This window comes from Boleophthalmus pectinirostris, unplaced genomic scaffold, assembly GCF_026225935.1.
Source record: "Boleophthalmus pectinirostris isolate CB_2022bp ecotype Guang Dong unplaced genomic scaffold, ASM2622593v1 HiC_scaffold_4, whole genome shotgun sequence".
Classification (NCBI taxonomy): Eukaryota; Metazoa; Chordata; class Actinopteri; order Gobiiformes; family Gobiidae; genus Boleophthalmus; species Boleophthalmus pectinirostris.
Window position 1 is genome coordinate 37,265,826 of NW_026571353.1, and position 5,616 is coordinate 37,271,441.

The 5,616-nt window shown below is 41.1% G+C and overlaps 1 long non-coding RNA gene across 1 annotated transcript; it reads left to right on the forward strand.

The window, feature by feature from the left end:
- Nucleotides 1–2,022: 2,022 nt before the first annotated feature.
- Nucleotides 2,023–5,571, forward strand: LOC129411230 (uncharacterized). Its single transcript, XR_008633204.1, has 3 exons — nucleotides 2,023–2,052; nucleotides 5,361–5,418; nucleotides 5,490–5,571. It is a non-coding gene; the product is annotated as an uncharacterized LOC129411230 (long non-coding RNA).
- The last annotated feature ends 45 nt before the right edge of the window (nucleotides 5,572–5,616 follow it).

Genomic DNA, 5,616 nt, shown 5'->3' on the forward strand with positions numbered 1-5,616 from the left:
CCGGCTTCCGCTCTCACTCCGGCTGGGTCGGGTACAGCAGAGGCTAATGGACTGTGACTTCACCAATACGCATTCTAAATGCAAGATGTGTCACAACAGGCTTTCATATGTATCTTCTGTTTACGGTCTTTAACTTGGACGTGGATCAACACCAGTGAGTCTACTGTCTTTTCAGAGCATTTACCTCCCGACTGCACTTTTGTCAACATTTCCAGAACCACTGGTCGCAGCGTCGGTATTGTCACTGTTTTAAAGAACTCTTTTTAGAACTTGAGTTACAACAGACTGATCCAGTGTCGTTTACAGACCATCTAAGCACAACCGACATTTTATTAAAGACTTTTCTGATTTTATGGCTTTGAGGTTGACTCGGTATGACAGGATTTTATGTTGTCCTGTGTGTTGTCTATCTCCCACCCGCCCACCGGTGGGCGATTTTGCCAATAAAAAAAAAATGTTCACTCTGTATTTTCACCTTCATTATTGTTTTCACTACTGGCCATACATCATTTGAAAGCTTAATTTCTCAATAAATCAACCATATCATTAATTTTATGCCGTACAACGAGCCGAATTTATGTGAATTTTAAAAAATTCACATCATAAACAAAGAATAAGATACGCGTTTCTTAACTTTGAGCGGTTCTGTCGGTCCAAAACGCGTTCAATCCATGAAAAGTTGTACTCAATAAATCCGTAATAATCCACAGAAAAAGAATATCAAGTTGTTTTTCCAAAAAATAATTCCATGTGGGTAAATAATCCAGAAAATCGTCGTCCGTATGAATGGATGAATCTGTGAATGAAAATATTATGTCTTTGTTCTCCGCCTCTTCTCCCGCTCTCACTTTCACTTTCTCTCCCGCTCTTGGGTGCGCTTGTTTTCCTCACACTCTTGTCTTCAAAATGACACCCCTCCGGGAGTTGTCGGTGGCGGGGTTTAGGTGGAGCACAAGCCGCTGAAGAAGCTGGAACGCACTCACGTACTTCCTGGCTTTTGCACGCGTCATCAGTTTGTTGTTTACGTCAAATCTCTTCAGTCATTGGTTCTTCCAGAAAGTGATTGACATATTGTTTTAGCCAATCACCAGAGCTTTCCAAACGGTGGGTGGGACATTCAGATTGTATTGGGAAACGGACCCTGTGTTTATACGCGCAGCCGAGAGACGATGAGAGAGACACAGAGAGCAGTAGTAGTAGTAGCAGAACAGCCACTTGGAAGACAATTTTGGCTACTTTTAGTTTTTTTTTCTTGAGAAAACATGCCTAAAGCTCAGAAGAATTAATTATAAAATATAACAATATTATTATTATAATATTATTATTATTATTTTTGGCACAAATTTGGCACTCTTGTGCCGAATTGTCATTTTGTTTACACAAAGGCTCACAGCATCAAAACCCTTAGTCCTAGAAATCTGAAATTCTACACAGTTGTTACCAACAACATGAACAGTGAGTGTAGTGAGTGACAAATGTCTAGCATGAAGTATGCCCACACTAGGGCCTTTATTTTTTTTCAAATTTTTTTCCGAAGCAAAAAAATACAATATTTAGACATTTTTAAATGACTGTGCTGTAGGTTATCGAGCACTCACAGTCTTCATGTGCATATCTACAGAAAGTAGAAGGTCTAAGCTTTAAAATGATGCATCACACAAGCATGTGGGTTCTAAGGTTGTTGTTTTTTTAATAAGCTTTGGCATTTGGATATGTATTACTATCGTGCACATGCTAAAATGAGGTGGGAACAGGTTTTAAAGTCATGGCGAGGGAAATTTTAGATTTAGTTGATGGATTTAATTTAAAACAACATGCCACTGGTCCTACGCAGATTCACAGACACTTTAGACCTTGCACTGTCTTATAGTCTTCCTGGGGATAATAGTTTTGTTGGTGATGCTGTATTCTCTGATCATGTCATGTCCTGTCATGTTTGATTTTAAGATGCACAGTGGGGTGAGACTGTCTGAGTCGCTCTATAAACCCGGGAACTACTGCTAACTTCTCTTCTCTTTTTACAGAATCCCGGGTGCGTCCGTGGGCACTGAGGTATGAATGAACTCTTTCATTTCAACCTGTTGTAATATGTACTGGACAATGCTGCTCCAAACCATGTGTCCCAAACCCAGACAAGAGCCATGTCATCTTTTTCCAAAAAAGGTGGTTTAAGCAGTAATTTAGCTCAACCTGAGCCGTTTTGTGACATGCACAGTCCTCGGCTCCAGGCTCCAGGCCTGGTTCTATATCCACACATGTTGGTCCTGGTCCATGTTAATAATCCCCAATGTTCAGTGTTTTTTGGCGTGGAGTGAATGAAGAATGCTTTGTAAAGTGTCTTTGTGACATATGACTGTGAAACACTACATAAATAAAAACATACTTAACAGCTCCACTAAGTTCTAAGTTAAAGCAGCACTCACGTGGCCTTTGTGAGTTTAACTCTGACTAGAAGAAGAGTTCTGGGGCACCACTCAACAAATGTTGACAAATATTACCAATACAATAGAATAAATTACCTACATTCATTAATTTATCAATATTTAAATAAACAATTGTTCTGAAGGTTTGTAAAATTCTTGTCCATTTCACTGAGCCATATCTGAAACAACATCACTATTCCCCAAATCAAACTGTGGTTCATGAAAATTTATTGACCAAGTTAAACAGAAGTGTTTAAATATGAAATATGCAGATGAGTGTAGGTGATCCTCGACTGGTGTCTACAGATCTGAGATTAGGCACGACTTTAAGAGTTATATAAAGTTATGCACTGAGTCTAAATTGATGAAGTAAACCATTCTGTGACATGTGCATGTGACCAGGAGAGAGTGATGTTCAGTGCAGTCCTTCGGTGTAATCTCTCCAGGTGTAGTTTCTCCAGGTTTAGTCTCTCTCAAGGTGTAGCTGTGGCGCTTGCTGCCTTCTGCCACCAGGTGGCTCCTGGGCTTATAAAAGGGCACTCCCCATAGCATCTTTTCTCTGACCTCGGCGCACTTCGGGATGGGCTCCGCCTTTGTCGCGCACAGTAAACAACCTGTTCTCTAATTACAGTTGCAATTTTATAATTTAAATGTGTGGCTTTATTGTAGTGCCACCGCTCCTAGAGTCCCGATGTGCCCGATTGAAGTTTATGGCTCGTGAGTAAACTCCTGCATGTATTTGCTGTTGATCGCTACAGCGCCACTGTGCTCTCCATGGTTGGGTCGGTGTTGCGTCAGATGCCTGCCGCTCAGCGTCAAGCTTGTGATTTAGAAGCGTGTGTTTTGTGTACGTTGGCTGGTCACTGGTTTAGGGTTCATGTATGAGGCTACTGCCAGATGAATCATAATGTTCATTTTAGAGTCCAGGCTGTCTTTGGCACTCATCTGGTGGAGCGGTGGCCCTGTGAACGAGCTGCTGCTTTGTTTTTACTGTGTGTCACGGTTCGTCCGAAATAAATGTAAAAATGATGGCTTCAGTCAAAAAAAACTTCACTTAAGTGGGTTTTTATTCGCACCACAGCTCCAAGTGCAGAGTGAAATATTTACAGTGACCAAAAAAAAAAAGAGGTGGTAGACAAAGTATTTACAAAAAATATGTACACTAATCACTTACAGTTGCAGCACCCACGTAGTCAGGCCAAATACCCACTGCAAATGACTAGAGCCCCTTTTAATACCCCTTAGCCCCTCCCCCCGGGGCTAAACCAATTAACAAAATGGGGTTTTTTAAAGAATTAACATAAGCAAAATTGTTTGACACAAATCAACTTGGAAATAAAATAATAAAAATAACTTAAAGAACCCCTCATAAGGTTTAACATAAGTTTCATTAAACACTTCAAAAAACCCACAAATGACCCCAATAGACACAATGGTCGAGTCCACGATACATGTCCCCTTGAGCGCCACTATGCGCTATTTAAAGCACAACCAGAAAGTTGCCTCGGTTTGGCCCTAAACTCAGAACGGCGCGGAGGCTGCTGCAGGTAGGAAACAGCTCCGTCGAGTGTGCAGCTCGAACGCACGAGCGGGAACCGTTCAGATGTTGGGAAAAACAGACCGCGAGACACCGAGCTTCCTGCATAACCAGACTAACGAGCTTAGCTCCGCAAACGGGGAGGAAGGAGCGTCGTGCTCTTGGCAGATGCAGACGCACCAGTCGGAATGACGGCACACAGGCGCTCCGTCACAGTTTGTTTTATTTTAAGGAAAATCACTGTACAGCTGCTTTTGTGACTTTTTTAATCGGCAGTTATGTGAACAGTGAATAGTCGACTCTTAAAGTTAATCTAACAAGAAAACAAATGAATTATGGCATAATAAATTACTTCAGTTTTGTAAGTCACTTGTCTCTTCAAGAACGAACCTGTGGCCTTTATTAGTAATTTTTTTTTAGTTCTGGGCTCTGCCCAGGGCGTTGTTGGTTTTATGTAATTATATTAGTTGGGTTCTCTTAACACCCCTCCCATATACCCCATCCCACACAGGTTTAGTCTCTCCAGGTTTGGTCTGACATTGACACTGGTTCTGAAGAATCAGACGAGCTGGGACAGATGAAGGCCATGTGAACTAAACAGTAACTCCGACTTGAGCAGTGTTTCATCCATATTTAAAGAGGAGCACAAGTGTCCATGAGGTCTGATAGTGCTGGTCATCTCATTAAGGCTAATTAATTAATCAAAAGGCTACTGGATACAAAAATGCAAATATTTGAATTTGGAAAAATATGAAAGCTTCACTTTCGGTCAAATCAGCTACAGTGATTGGAATGAAAACAAGTCAAAAGACGAGTGTGAACTTGTTGCATAGAGAAGTTCTCGGACGTTGTCCCTTGTGGAAAGTCTTTTTTAAAGGAGTTGCTCAGTTTCTCTGTCTCTCTCTCTCTGTCTGCTCCCACTGAGTTTCTCTCTTGGAAGAACTGGGAGAACTGGGGTGGGGGTCTCAAAGTTAAGAGTCCTTTGTGACCGCCCGCTAAGTTTTAGCGGGAAAGATTAGATCCAATGAGGTGTGTCGGGGATGAGGTGAGGACTGGACTAGGAACAGTCCACAATATTATTAAAACCCATATACTGAGTTTGGCAGCAAAAGAGTTGCTTTGGTTTTCACATAAATCCATTTTCTTTTAACCCACATCCTGCTTTATTCTGTGCGTGCTCATGCACTGTGCACTCTTTCTTTCGGATTTATTTACTCATCTGCTTCTCTGCCTCTGTAATCATGTCATTTACCAAATAAATCAAGTTTTTAAATGTGCACAAACTCCAGACAGTGAACTGTTTAGTTTCTTTTTTCACTTCAAATGTACAACTTTTATTGTGATACACATTGTTTATGTAGGTCATTGCATTTTGACTAAAGCAGTGTCTCTGGCATTAGGAAGAAGACTCAACTAGTTGAACTGTTCTGGCCCAGTCGTGTCTTTGCAACGATGGAGGTAAGTTACACATTTACAAATACTTTGTGTTCATGAACAGAACAAACTTCATTTTATTTTCACTCCTCAAGGACGACGAGGTTCACCTTTACACTGCAGAAGGTGAAAGAGAGTGTGACTAAAGAGGAGCCCGTCACCTCAAGTCCAAAGGGTCAGTATAAGAAAACTATTATAACACTAGAAGTTATCTTTTTAAAA